We start from the raw sequence: 14,262 nt of genomic DNA, 5'->3' as shown, positions 1-14,262 counted from the left end.
AGATTTTACTTATTTGAGAGAGAGAGAGCGCGCACGAGCACACTAGAGGGAGCAGGGTCAGAGGGAGAAATAGAGCAGGGAGCCTGATGCAAGAGTCGGATCCTGGGAACTCCGGGGGTCATGACCGGAGCCAAACACAGTTGCTTAACCGACTGAACCACCCAGGTGCCCTGACTGTGTTTTGTTTCTTGAAATGGTTTCTCCTTCTCTTTCTCTTCCTGTTTCTACCTTTCTAGACACACCTTTCTCCCACCTTACAGGTGTGACCAAGCTTAAAATAATCATAACAATAGAGCCACAGCCTGCATAGCCCTTGGGTGGGTCATTTCTCTGCTCTCTCTGGTTCCTCCACCTTCTCCATTCTTCTTGGTTCCTTCTGCGGGAGCTGGGTCTTGGGGAAGGGGTGGCAAGCGTTGAGCCCTGCTCTTCTCAGTGGGTTTACATTCCTCTTCTGTGAGTTCCCACCTCACTGCAGGGGGCACCTGAAGCCAGAGCTGCAGCCACTCTTCCTTCTTTCTTAGGAAAATCCCATATCTCATTTTGACACTTGGCTGTCCTGCTTATGTTCCTGACCTTGCTTACATGCTCTAGGAGGAGAACGGCTCTGCCATCAGACAGGACTGGTATGCAGTGGAATCCACCCACCAAGGATGCTCTTATGGACTCTGGACCAAGATATGTAGACACTTCTTGGCTGTTCCCCCTGGCTGCGATTCTGTTGGTGTCCAGGTGCCCCTGCATTAGCTTCAGGACATTCCCTGGCCCCTGACCCCTCTTTCTTCCTGCTTTTTCACCCCTCTATGCCATGGCTTCTACTGTCCCCTGGAAACCCCCATTTGTCAGTGAGAAAAACCTGTAAGGCAAACAACCGTTCTTTAGTAGCAGTGGAGCAGATCCGGAGTGCGGTCACGTGCTCCCTTATGATATTTCCCCCAGAAGGACAAAGAGAGGAAGAGCACTGAGGTCCTCATTCTCACCCCACTGGTGACAGATGAGGTGTAGAGTGATGGCAGAGAGCCCCACCCTGTCCCCTGCCTGTCACCTGGGGTGCTGTCCCCCCACGGCTGTCCATGGCTCCATCACACCCCATGCAGGTGTCTCGGCATGTCTGCATCTTCTCTGATGGCCACATGGTGCTCTCATCTCTTCTCTCCTCCTTCCCTTGGCCAGCATCTCCCCATCTGATTCACTCAGTTGTAGGAAGCCTAGCCTCAGTTTCCTCCCAGGGCTCCTCTTTGTGTAGGGACCCTGCACACCGAGGGCATCCCTCTCGAACGCCACAGTCTCCTGGCATTCTCCTAACACCCCCTAGAGGATTGCTCTTGTTCCAAAAAGAAACCATCCACAACCTGGGTACAGGCCATTCCCGTTCCATGACCTTATTTCCCACTGCTCGGCTCCTCCAAGCTTCCGGACCAGCAAAAGACACGCCTCTGTTTTTTGTGTACAACCTGGCCTTCCCCCATCCAGACAGGTTGATGATTGTCCCCTAACTGGCTCCAGGATATTTTCAAATCCCAGATCTTCAGCAAAGGGTTAAAATGTGGGGTCAGTGACCAGCTCTGAACCTCTTGGCATAGGGTCTGTCTGTTTGCTTTAGCTCTGAATTCGTTTTTCAAGATGAAAAAATTGAGATCTCTCATACTAAACATCAAGATGTCTGGCTTCTCTTATAAAACTCAACAGATCTAGAAACTTTATGCTCACTTTTTGCACAGCGACCAATGGCCGGGGCTGCATTTTCTGCAAAGACACGCTAGAGAGTTTATCACACACCCTCCCACACCATATCCTCCCTGACAAGGACAATGAGCAAGACCCACTTACTCAATATCCTGCCTGTCTGTAGATATCGAGTGGGTCACTTCTGTCCCAGGACTTTCCCTCCCAGGACAAAGCCCCTTGTCTGGCTGGTCCTTCTCTTTGCGTGCCTGGGAACTCATTTCTGCACATGTTTTGTCCCGGCTGGTTGGCTGTGTTGCATGTACTCTTCAGTTGTGTCAGGGGTGAATGCTTTGTTGATCTTTTTAGGGCAAGTGTTCTTAATTTTTCAGGAATCTTCCTGGGAATTTGAGAAAAGCTATGGCTTTCCTCCCTTCTCTCCAAAGGCACAGACGTGCAACATTTTGCCTACAATTCAGGAGATGTGTGCTGGTGTGCTGGGCGATTTATGGAGGCCATGTTACCAACTGCAGGGCAAAGACTATCTTTTCCGTGAAGCCAATTCAACTCTGTAGGACTGAGTCTTGGGTCTTTACTGTGTACTATGCTCAACAAATGCTGAGCGTTGCCCGACTGGTGGGCAGCAAGACTGTTCATGAACATAGTTGTCCAAGCTGCCTCTACCTAGGTCCCGGGAGCAAAGCACAAGTTCTCAGCACCTTTGAGTCACCCAAGGAAGATGAGATACCAGCTCCAGACCCACCAAGTCAAGCATCACAGCTGCCCTTGCATTTGACAAATAACCATAACTTTCACCTTGTTATGAAAAGAGCACAAATCCAATTAAGAAAGACTTTCCAAAAGAAATAACATCGTTGTGCCCTCCCAGCCCCCTTTTTGTCCCGGAATAATGCTATGCTGATAGAAACATGATAAATTAATTACACTCTGGAATGCTATTTATTGCTAGGAAAGAACACTAAATCGACAAATACAGTGTTTGACATTTGAATACAAATATTGCCCTTATGTTTTTGCTTTTTTTTTTTTTTTTTAACCCAACGGGGCCAGTTTACGCAGGATTATATGTATAATCCTTTTAAAACCTGCGGATTTAAAATCACGAAAGTAACAATGTGTTGGGTGTTATAGTCAGCCAAAGAACAAGGTAACGAAGGAATAAGATTAGGATCTCTTCAGTTCGTTGCATTTCTGATATTATTTTGGTGTTCCTCCAATTCCTTATAACACAGAAACACTGTTGTGGCCCATGTCCCTGAAACGGAAGGACATTGGCAAGCCTGAATTGGAAACCAGTGCAGGCAGCCTTTCTGGGAATGTGTGTGAAGGTCACTTTTTAGTAGAAATGGGACTGTCCACAGCCATTGTCATGATTTCTGTGCTATTTCAACCAGGCCCTTCTGCCAGGCAGTCTGGATTAATGAGGATTAATCCTCCACAGGGACTGAAGGAAGAAATCAGAGGTAGTGTCTGGCATGACTCAGAGGAGGACTGGAGGAACTATATTCAGAGGAAGTCTTCAGAAGAGCAAATTCCAAAATACTTTTTAAGTTTGAAATGTGTACATAGTGAAAAGATTTTGATGACACCCTTGATCTTTGAATCCTTATTCTAATTAATATCGAGTCTGAACTCAAACCCTTCCCATTAAAATTTTTCTCAATAAATAAATCTCTTGATGACTGGTCAGTCTAATTTAGTATTTACCCAGTTCCTAGATGGGAAGGGTGGAGAGCACCCAATCAGATGTATGTCCATATTTACCCACCTTGCCCAGTAGAGCTGAGATGCTACCCCCTTCTCTTGCCAGTCTTCACCCACCCTCAACACACACGAAGTATCTCTGGCAGAAGTGGTCCCTTCCTGCTGGAGAGATGCTGTGCAAACATTACCTTTACGTTTGTTATTGTTGTTATTGTTTTTAAACCCAACCGGTTCCAACAGCACAAGGTGTTACCTTTGACCATGGCACTCTGTCCTCCAGAGCTCTGAAAACTAGTCTTCTTTTTTCATTTCTGAAGGCCCCACCAAAGGCCAGCACGTATCAACTTTTGCCAGGAATCTAGCAAGAGTTTCCAGGCTGATCTCTTACCCCAGTCTGGCCCTCTTCCTCTCTCCTTGAGAGATCTATTATACTGTGCTTCCTTTTCTACCTCACCTGCCAGCAATTGAGAGTCACATCGACCTTCCTTGTCTGCTGTCAGCTGTAAGCTCCTGAAGGACAAGTTCTACCAACTCATTTGCCTTTAGTCCTCTGTTGAGGCGAGTGAGGATTATAGCAACTAGACAGGGATTCACAGATATTTCTTGAGTGGATAACTGGTGACTTGTCCAGGATTGGGGGGGCACCCCTTTCTGGGCCAGTCGTAGACCAGACTGGATCCCCTGTGTATGACACCTGTGTATGACAGAAGCTCAGTGAACATTTGCTGAGTCAGGTTGAACTTAATGGACTGTCAGAGTGTGGACTAGAAAATTAAGTAGCTGGAATAAGTGTGAGTGACAGTATCTAAATGAAAAATCCATGTTGTGACAGTAGATCAAACTTTATCTCTTCTGATGCTGCTCATTTGGAAATCACAAAATGCCCAAGATATCATAAGCATCAGCTATTGTATATAACAAATGTCATGATTGTTCAGTGTTCCATGTCCCTTGGCAGCGAGTGTGACCTGGGACTAAAATGGGAAAGGCCAGGAACCCTGTGTGGGGTCCTGGCTGTGCACGTAAACAATCTGGTCACTAACCCTGAGCTGAGGCACTTGAGCCCTCCCTTTCTTGTTTTGCTCATTTATGACTCAGGTGATAAGAAGACATTGTGATGAGTGAAAGAGCTTCTTTTTTTTTTTAATTTATTTTTTATTTTTTATAAACATATATTTTTAACCCCAGGGGTACAGGTCTGTGAATCGCCAGGTTTACACACTTCACAGCACTCACCATAGCACATATGAAAGAGCTCCTTTAAATCCCTGTGCAACAAGGCAGTGAACTGAAAACAAGGAAGATAGGGAAGAGTGTTCTGGGCAAGACGGCTCAATGAGTTCGTGCTTTGATCCAGCCTTCAGCTCTGAACACAGCCATGACAGATAAGGTATAAAAATAGAAAGCTAAAAAGAGATGTCTGGCTCAAGAGAAGCAGTGAAAGCTTCCTGGAAGCCTCTGACCCACTGGGCTCTTTGTCTGAAGTCAGCAGGGAGCTTAGCTCCTCTGGGCAAGCACAGCAGGTGAACAACCAAGGTGACAGACAGGAGCCAAGTTACTTGAAGTCAGAAGCTGAGTGGGAGTCCTGAAAGAAAGATATCCTGGAAAGAAACCATTGCCTGGAGACCACAGTCCTAGAACAATGAGGGTCTAGGAATGTGGAGTGGAGACCCAACTCCCCACCAAAAACTGAGCGTAGTCATATACTGGTCTTAAGACTGCATGGATGTCCTCAGGATCACTACAAGACAGAGACCCCCAACTATTGTTACCAAGGTCAGGATGCCTCCAAACTGCCATTATCTGGTCCAGGATGACATTCCAGGGTCCATATGGAAGCTGGCACAAGATGTTGGTCAGGGAAGTGTGGGCTAGGTGAGGTGGATCCAAGTGGAATCCAAGTGGATCCAAGCGGAAATGAAAATGAAATATGGAAAGAAGTTAAGAAACAAAACCCACTTGAAATGAGCCTAAAATTAAATTCTAAAAGATGTGAAGAAACCTACTATTAAGGACAGTCGAAAGTCCTCATTTTATGAAGTTAGAACACTCTGATACCAAACTGCATGACAATAGGACAAAAAAGGGAAATAATCCATCAACATCAACCCTGAAAACTATTGCAGAGACACTAGGTAAAAATATTAGCAAACCAAATTCAACAGCTCTTAAATCAACACTGTATCAGAACAAGTAAAATAAGAAGTTTATTCCAGGAATGCCAGGTTTCACATGGTGTAATATAAGAAATTAAATGTCTATAAGTAACGTAGTAGTAGTAGTAATATTAATATTTTGATGTAATGATTAATTTTATATTACAACTTGACCAGGCTACAAGGTGCCCAGATATTTGGTCACACATTATTCTGGGTGTTTCTGTGAAGGTGTTTTTGGATGAGATTCACATTGACATCTACAGATTGAATAAAGCAGATTGCATGCCTTAAAGTAGGTGGGCCTTACCCAGTCAGTTGAAGAGCAGAATAGAACATAAGTCTGACTCTCTCTCAAGTAAGAGAGAATTTTCCTGCCTGAGAGCCTTTGAAATGGGATATAGGCTCTTTCTGGTTCTGTAGAAGCCTGCCCTTAGACCAGTATCAGGACATCAGCTCTGTAGATTTTCTATTTGTCAGTCTCCATAATCAAGTGATCCAATTTCTTAAAATAAATCTTTTGATAATCTCCTATTGGTCCTGCTTCTCTGGAGAGAAATGCAGATGGTATTATTATCAAATTTATTTAAGTGATTCATTTCAAAGGAGAAAAAAGATATGAGCATTCATTTCTTTGATCAACACTTACGTATTGAACCCTATTCTGTGTGGACACAGTTTTATACACAGTGAGAGAGGGATCCACAAGGCAGACAAAAATCTCTTTTCTGATGGAACATGTGTTCAATTTGGTGGGGGGGAAGGGGAGAAGGACCCCAGGGATCAATAAAATAAATAACATTCCTAATATGTTGAAAATGTGGAAGTACCATGGAAAAAAATCAAAGGGAGAGGGGGACAGGAAGTATTGGCCAGGGGCTGGGGAAGATTGTAATTTTAATTAGGGTGACAGGGGGAACTCTCACTGAAAAAGTGAGATTTCAGTGAGGGTCTTAAGGAAGCGAGGAGCAAGCAATTCAGGCACCTGGCGGGGAGGCAGAGGGGCCTATGAATGCCTGGACCCTAGGTTGGGAAAGGTGTGGTGGTAGGAGAAAGAATTTAGTTACTGTGCCTGGGAAGAAGGGACAAGAAGTAGAGAGAAGACAAGGGAAGTGTTTAAGAGATGGGGAGAAGATCTTGTAGGTACTTTCATAAGCCTTTGTAAGATGGGAAAAATGGGAAGGTGTTAAGCAGGAATGACTTAAATTCACGGTAAGTGGATACCATGTTGAGAATCAGTTGAAGATACTGAAGAAGGGAGACTGGTCAGGAGGCCAAATAGAGGTGGTGTTGGCTCAGAACAAGAGGGTATTATAGGAAATGGTGTGAAATGGTCAAAGTCTGGATTATATTCATGTGTATTTAAAGTCATGTTTATTAAGGTATAATTTACATTTGATGAAACTTATCTCTTTGAGGTATAACTTGAGAAATTTTGACAAGTGTACAGTCATAATCAAGTGTAGTCATATCATAATAAAGATATGGAATCTTTCCTTCACTTCAAAATTTCCAATATGCTCCTTTGTATCTATCTGTTCTCCTAACATCAGCCCCCAGCAACCACTAATCTGATTTCTGTCCATACAGTTTCGCCTTTTCCAGAATGCGGTACAAATGGAATCATATAGTATGTAAACTTTTACATTTAGTTTCCTGCACTCGGCATAAGGATTTGGAGATTCATATGTGCTGTTTAAGGTATCAGTAGCTTGTTACTAATATTGCTGGCTAGTATTTCATAATGGATGTGCCATGATATTTATCTTCACTAGTTGATAAACATTCACATTTACTTTGGGTCTTTACTTCACTTTAGGTTACTTTAAGGTTTAACTTAGGGTTCTTATAAGTAAAATTGATAAAAACATCTAATTACACACCTTTGGATTGACCTATGTTTTCATTTTTATCAGGTGAATACTTAGGACTAGTTGTAGTTGTATGTTTAAATTTCTAAGAGGGGTGCCTAGGTGGCTCAGTCAGTTTAGTGTCTGCCTTCAGTTCAGGTCATGCTCCTGGGATCCTGGGATGGAGAGCCGGATCAGGCTCCCTGCTCAGCGGGGAGTCTGCTTCTCCATTTCCCTACTCCCTGCTCACGCCATTCCTCTCTCACTTGCTCTCTCTCTGTCACAAATAAATAAAATCTTAAAAAAATAAAAATGAAAGTGAATATAGAATATTTTATCATACTGATAGGAAACAGAAGTGGAAAATTCTTTAAGAAAAAAAAAGCTGTTGGGGCACCTGGGTGGCTCAGTGGGTTGAAGCCTCTGTCTTCGGCTTCAGTCATGATCCCAGGATCCTGGGATCCAATCCCTCATCAGGCTCTCTGCTTGGCAGGGAGCCTGCTTCCTCCTCTCTCTCTGCCTGCCTCTCTGCCTACTTGTGATCTCTGTCTTTCAAATAAATAAATAAAATCTTAAAAAAAAAAAAAAGGAAAAAAAGCTGTTAAAAACAAAGCTGGAGGTATCACAATTCCAGATTTGAAGTTATATTACAAAACAGTAATAATTAAAACAGCATGGTACTGACATAAAAATAGACACATAGATCAATGGAATACAATTAAAAAAACAGAAGTAAATACACAATTATATGGTCAACTAATCTTTGACAAAGAAGGCAAGAATATACAATGGGAAAAAGACAATCTCTTTAACCAGTAGTGTTGGGAAAACTGGACAGCTGCATGCAAAAGAATGAAACTGGACTACTTTCTTACACCATACACAAAAATAAAGTCAAAATTTATTAAAGAACTGGACTACTTTCTTACAGCATGCACAAAAATAAACTCAAAATGGATTAAAGATGTAACTAAATGTGAGACCTGAAACCACAAAAAATCCTAGAAGAAAGCATAGGCAGTAATTTTTCTGACATCAGCTGTAACAATATTTTTCTAGACATCACTTCTGAAGCAAGGGAAGCAAAAACAAACATAAACTATTGGGACTCTATCAAAATAAAAAGCTTTTCCACAATGAAGAAAATAATCAATAAAACTCAAAGGCAACCTACTGAATGGGAGAAGATACTTGCAAAAGATATCTGATAAAGGGGTAGTAATCCAAAATATATAAAGAACTGATACAACTCAACACCAAAAAAACAAAAATCTGATTTAAAAATGGGCAGAAAACATGAACAGACATTTCTCCAAAGGAGACGTACAGATGGCCAACAGACACATGAAAAGATGCCCAACATCATTGATCATCAGGGAAATACAAATCAAAACTACAATGAGATACTACCTCACACTTATCCAAGTGGCTAAAATCAATAATACAAAAAACAGCAGGTGTAGGTGAGGATGTGGAGTAAAAGGAACCCTCGCCCACTATTGTTGGGAATATGATCTGGAGCAACCAATGTGGAAAGCTGTAGGGAGGTTCCTGGAAAAGTTAAAAATAGAACTACCCTATGGCTTAATAATCACATTACTGGGTATTTACCCAAAGAATATGAATTCAAAGGGATATATGCACCCCTATGTTTATAGCAGCATTATCTACAATAGCCAAACTATGGAATCAGCCCACGTGTCCATCGATAGATAAATGAATAAAGAAGATGTGGTATGTATGTGTATATATATACACACATATATATATGAATATTGTAGTAGGGAGTCCTATGCGGGACTCGATCCCAGGACCCTGGATCATGACCTAAGCTGAAGGCAGGCACTTAACTGACTGAGCCAACCAGGCATTCTGAGAATATTCATTCTTCACCAAGTATCTGTGGAATAGTTTCAAACATGGGCCACTTACTTGGTCACAAAAAAGTCCCAACACATTTTTATTTTCTTATTTTTTAAAGACTATTTATTTGACAGAGAGAGAGATCATAAGCAGCTAGAGACACAGGCAGAGAGAGGGGAAACAGGCTCCCTGCTGAGCAGAGCGCCCGATGTGGGGCTGGATCCCAGGACCCTGAGATCATGACCTGAGCTGAAGGCAGAGGCTTTAACCCACTGAGCCACCCAGGCGCCCCCCAACACATTTTTTAAATGTCAGTTTTATGTGGACTGGGTACTATGGCCCAAATGCAATTACGTAATGAATCTCTCTGTAGCTTTGAGTACCAAAGGGACAGGACACGACCTATGCAGCACGGCGTGGTTGTGGGACGTCCTATCTCTCCTCCCCACACCTTCACCCCTTCCCTACTCGTGGAACGGGACCTGTGGGCAGAGAGAGCTACACTGGGATTGTGAGGGGTGACTGACTGTGTACTTTCTAATTAGTGGAGGTTAGGGATAGTGCAAGCGTCCAAGGAATCTGGAAGGGAGGTTTTCAGGACCTTGAGGGGCCAGCTGCTGCCAGGATAAGGTTACTTTTAAACATCAAGGCATGAATTCCTCGAGGAAGGTCATGCTCTGGGCTGCAAGCTTTAAGGAGATATTTATTTAAATCTTTTGTCTTTGTTTCCCACATCAAAAGGACCACAGGAGCCTACAGAGTGTTCCCAGGGGTCCACACGGGAACTTCTGAGTTACGAAACAAGGTAGTATTAGATTATAACCCAAAGTATCAAGTAAATACCCACAAGTCCATTTGGATATAAATAAATGATTGGATAAATCTATCAATGAGGAGGAAGAGACAAAATCTCCCATGCAGAAATATTCCAAAGGGTGGAAGCAGCTACTCTGCCTTGAAGGAGAGTCGAACTCCCCACTCTGAGTTGTCTTCCTCCTAAACCGCACAGTATAGAAAGGGAGGGGGAAAGGCTGACTTCTGGAAGAGGCCTGACCAACACTACCTCTGGCCGCTGACCAAGGCCACCAATAGTCATCAATCATGTTGACGGTATACCCTTGCCACGATGTGCCAAAAATAGCACTTGACCTCTGTGACTTTCCTCCCAGTAACTTATAACCCAGTCTTTTTTTTTTTTTTTAAATAAGATTTTATTTACTGGGGCACCTGGGTGGCTCAGTCCTTAAGCATCTGCCTTCAACTCAGGTCAGGATCCTAGTGTCCTGGGATTGAGCTCCGCCTCCGGCTCCCGGCTCCGGGCTTGGCAGGAAGCCTGCTTCTCCCTCTCCTACTCCCCCTGCTTGTGTTCCCTCTCTCTCTCTCTGTCAAATAAATGAATAAAATCTTTTTAAAAATTATTACTTATTTAAGAGAGAGAGAGAAAGAGCACAAGCAGGGGGAGGGGCAAAGGGAGAGGGAGAAGCAGACACCTGGCCAAGCAGGGATCCCAGTGTGGGGCTCGATCCCAGGACCTCAGGATCATGACCTGAGCTGAAGTCAGACGCTTAACCAACTGAGCCACCCAGGCGTACCAAAAAGAAAAAAAAAAAAAAAAAACAATTAAATGAACCAACTCCGGGCACACACAGAAAGACAGATGACTCTCTCTGATGGGAAGTTGAGCAAAAGAAGCCAGACAAGCTTATATTGTATGATTTCTTGCATGCGGAATTCCAAGGCTGGCGACTGTGGCATGAGGAGTCAGTGAAGTGTTTCTCTGGGGAACGTGCAGCAGCAGGGAGCTCGTGACGTCACGCGTGCGGCTTCTGGAGGGTCATTCATGTTTTCTTTCTCGCTCCAGTCCCATGGTTCCATGGATATGTTCACTTTACCGCTGTTAATCGAGGCGATGCTCATTACCTGTGCCCTTCGCTGTGCGATTGGACAAACCCGAACTGTGGAAATAAAGCAAAAAGGCATGAGGAATGAATCAGAATGTGTATCCCCAGGAATGAATACTAAAAATGTTAAATTTTTAAAAAGTAATCTGCCAAAGAAAATAGTAATCTGACAAATCATGCCTAAAATATACCAGTTTCTAAAATTACTATTGGTAGAACAAACTGTGTTTCTGTTCCGTGAAAGGGGGGTTTGTTTATATTAAAAGACTTCCAAAGGCCAAAGGAGACTAAAGACAAAAGAAAAAGGCCACCAAATCCAGTTTGACAAGAAACGGTTTCTTAAGAGGATTTATAGACAGAAGCGTGTCTTCCTAGGGGCCACCAGCCAAGTCGAGCTTCCCAGCCCCTATCTCCCTTAAGAATAGCTTTCATAACCCTAGGGGCTGGGAGTACAGCAGAGGGACCACCTCGGATGGGAATGTTAGAAAATAGGTGTGTCACTGTCCTGTCCCCAGGCCAGATCAAGGTGCTTTGCCCTGAAGGTGTACTTAAAGGTGTGGCTAAACAAAAGGAAAGAATGTGGCACAGAGGAGCTTGCATGCGGATTTAGAAGATTTAGTCAAACTGTATAGAAACACACATGAGATTATAAATACCAAATTCCTGATAGCAGTTACCTCTGCAGAGGGAGGAAGGGAAATAGAATGACAGACGAGGGGACAGAGGGTCCGGCTTCTACCTATAATATTTAATATATATTAAAAAATCTGAAGCACAAATTGGAAAATATTAAGTTATGATACAGCTGGGTTCAGCTCCATGGGTAATCATGATATTATCTCTATTCTTTTTTCTAGTTTTGCAATATATCCATATATGCATGTGTGTCTATGTCTGTAAGAACAGGTAACAGCTCTAGGAGATCCAAAATAGCACTTGACCTCTATTTTTTCTAGCATTTTATGATCCACACTTGGCCTCCGTGTTGCTGAGGATGAAGGGGTCCACAGATTCTTGGCAACACAGAAACCTTTAGCTTCTTTTTTAATAAGGCGAGTTCTAACTCAAAGACGGGTGACCTTGGCATTTCACCAGCCCCTTGTTAACATCGTATCTTTCATGAAAGGTAATTTCAAAATTTCCGGGGAGACAAATTCTAACTGCTGATAAGTCTCTTTAGAACCACTGGGAACAGTCAGAGGCTGGAGGTCAGAGTGAGCAAGGACAGAGCAACCCAGTGGCTCATTCATTCACTCCAGAACTGAGCAGCCACGCACGCGGTCCACAGCGACATGGCAGCGCTTGAACGAGGCTGGATGTGGAGAAGAGTTGGAAGCAAAGAGCTCTGGGAAACCTCTGGAGGCAGAGTGGCTCCAGGTCCCTGAGAGGCTCTAAATAATGTGGCTGAGCCCAAGCGGCGAGAAGAGGAATTGAAGAGAACAGGAGGAGCTGACCCGAGTGTCCGCGTGGAGGCTGGGTCGTTCACGGAGATGGGAACCATGGGGGAGATTTTTAAGATGTGTGTCTTTCGAAAGTATGAAGTTGGGGATGCCTTTCAAAGTCCAAGTCTAGATGGGGGCCACTGCACATTGGAGCTGAAGCATGGGGAGGAGTCAGGCTAGAGACACACACTCGGGCGTCATCAGTGTATTGGTGACTGCAGGCCATGGGACTTGCTGAGTCACACACTCGGGCGTCATCAGTGTATTGGTGACTACAGGCCATGGGACTTGCTGAGTCCCCTGTTGGAGAAGAGAGGTCTGAGATGCTCCGGTGATTGGTTTCATAGAGGAGCCCAATGAGATAAGAAAGCCTTTAAAAAAAAATTTTATCTAGGAGCACCTGGGTGGCTCAGTCTTTAAACGTCGCCTTCAGCTCAGGTCATGATCCCAGGGTCCTGGGATTGAGCCCCACATGAGGCTCTCTGCTCAGTGGGGAGCCTGCTTCCTTCTCTCTCTCTGCCTGCCTCTCTGCCTTTGAATTACTGTCCTTTAAAAAATTATCTATTTATTTGACAACAAGAGAGAGAACAATCACAGAGAGCTGCAGAGGGAGAAGCAGCAGGCTCCCCAATGAGCAGGGAGCCTGACATGGGATTCGAACCCAGGATCCTGGAGCCAAAGGCAGACACTTGACCAACTGAACCACTCAGGTGCCTGCAGCAAAAGCTTTTGATTGGGAACTTGTGGTAGCAAGGGGGTGGGCCACCATCACTTGCATTTTGGCAGAGGCTCAAAGGCAGGCGGAGGAATGGGAAAACTTCCTGGCAGACCAAAGAGAAGACTTCAGGTGTGCCCTGATTGGAGATTGTTGGCGCAGGCAAACGGTAGGTGGGCTGGCTAGAAGTGGGGTGTCTCACGTGATTGGTTAGGGGTGGATAGTTGGCTTTCTCTTGATGGTCCTAGATTGGAAGCTATCAGTTATTGGTCAAGTCCTGGCCATGTGAGACCAAGTGTTGTGGAAGTTATTATCTTTCTGTACTGTGGCTAGAGATCCTGTCTGGCTTCCAGCAGGCTGGCTTCCTGGGAAGTCTGCTGCCCGCTGTGGGTCAGAGCCCTCTCTCTAGAGATGATCTGGCCATTGTCCATTTGCATATTCAGTCTCTCAGAGAATAAACCAGGAACAGAGACTAAGAAGGAGCAGCTGGAGAGGTGGCAGGAAAACTAAGAGAGTCTCGTCCCAGAAGTCAGGAAAATGAAGTGTCTCAAACAGGAGGGGCTGGTTAACTCTGGCCAATGTCGCTGTCACATCTGATGAGCTGAGGTGTTGCAGCCGGCACGACAAACCGACCAGGGTCGAGAGGGGTAAGAGGATGGTGAAAAGAAATGAAGAGACAAAGAGATGGAGGCAGGAGGAGCACCGAGGAGGATGTCCCATAGTGCCGATTTTATTCAAGGCTGTGAGGCATTATAGAGCTAACAGAAACAATCATAAGAAAAGTATCTATTTTTAGCTGATTACTAAAGAGTTTGCAACATGCACAGAAAACCCTTCAAGCTTTCCCATTATCTATTTCCCAAACACCAATAGCAGACCTTCTAGCGCCAGATGTACTGACTTCAAGGCCACTCAAGACATAGTTTGTGTAAGCACAGCTCAGTCTTA

This window comes from Mustela putorius, unplaced genomic scaffold, assembly GCF_011764305.1.
Source record: "Mustela putorius furo isolate JIRA1106 unplaced genomic scaffold, ASM1176430v1.1 tig00000765_pilon_pilon_pilon, whole genome shotgun sequence".
Lineage (NCBI taxonomy): Eukaryota > Metazoa > Chordata > Mammalia > Carnivora > Mustelidae > Mustela > Mustela putorius.
Note: the sequence above shows the minus strand (reverse complement) of the source record.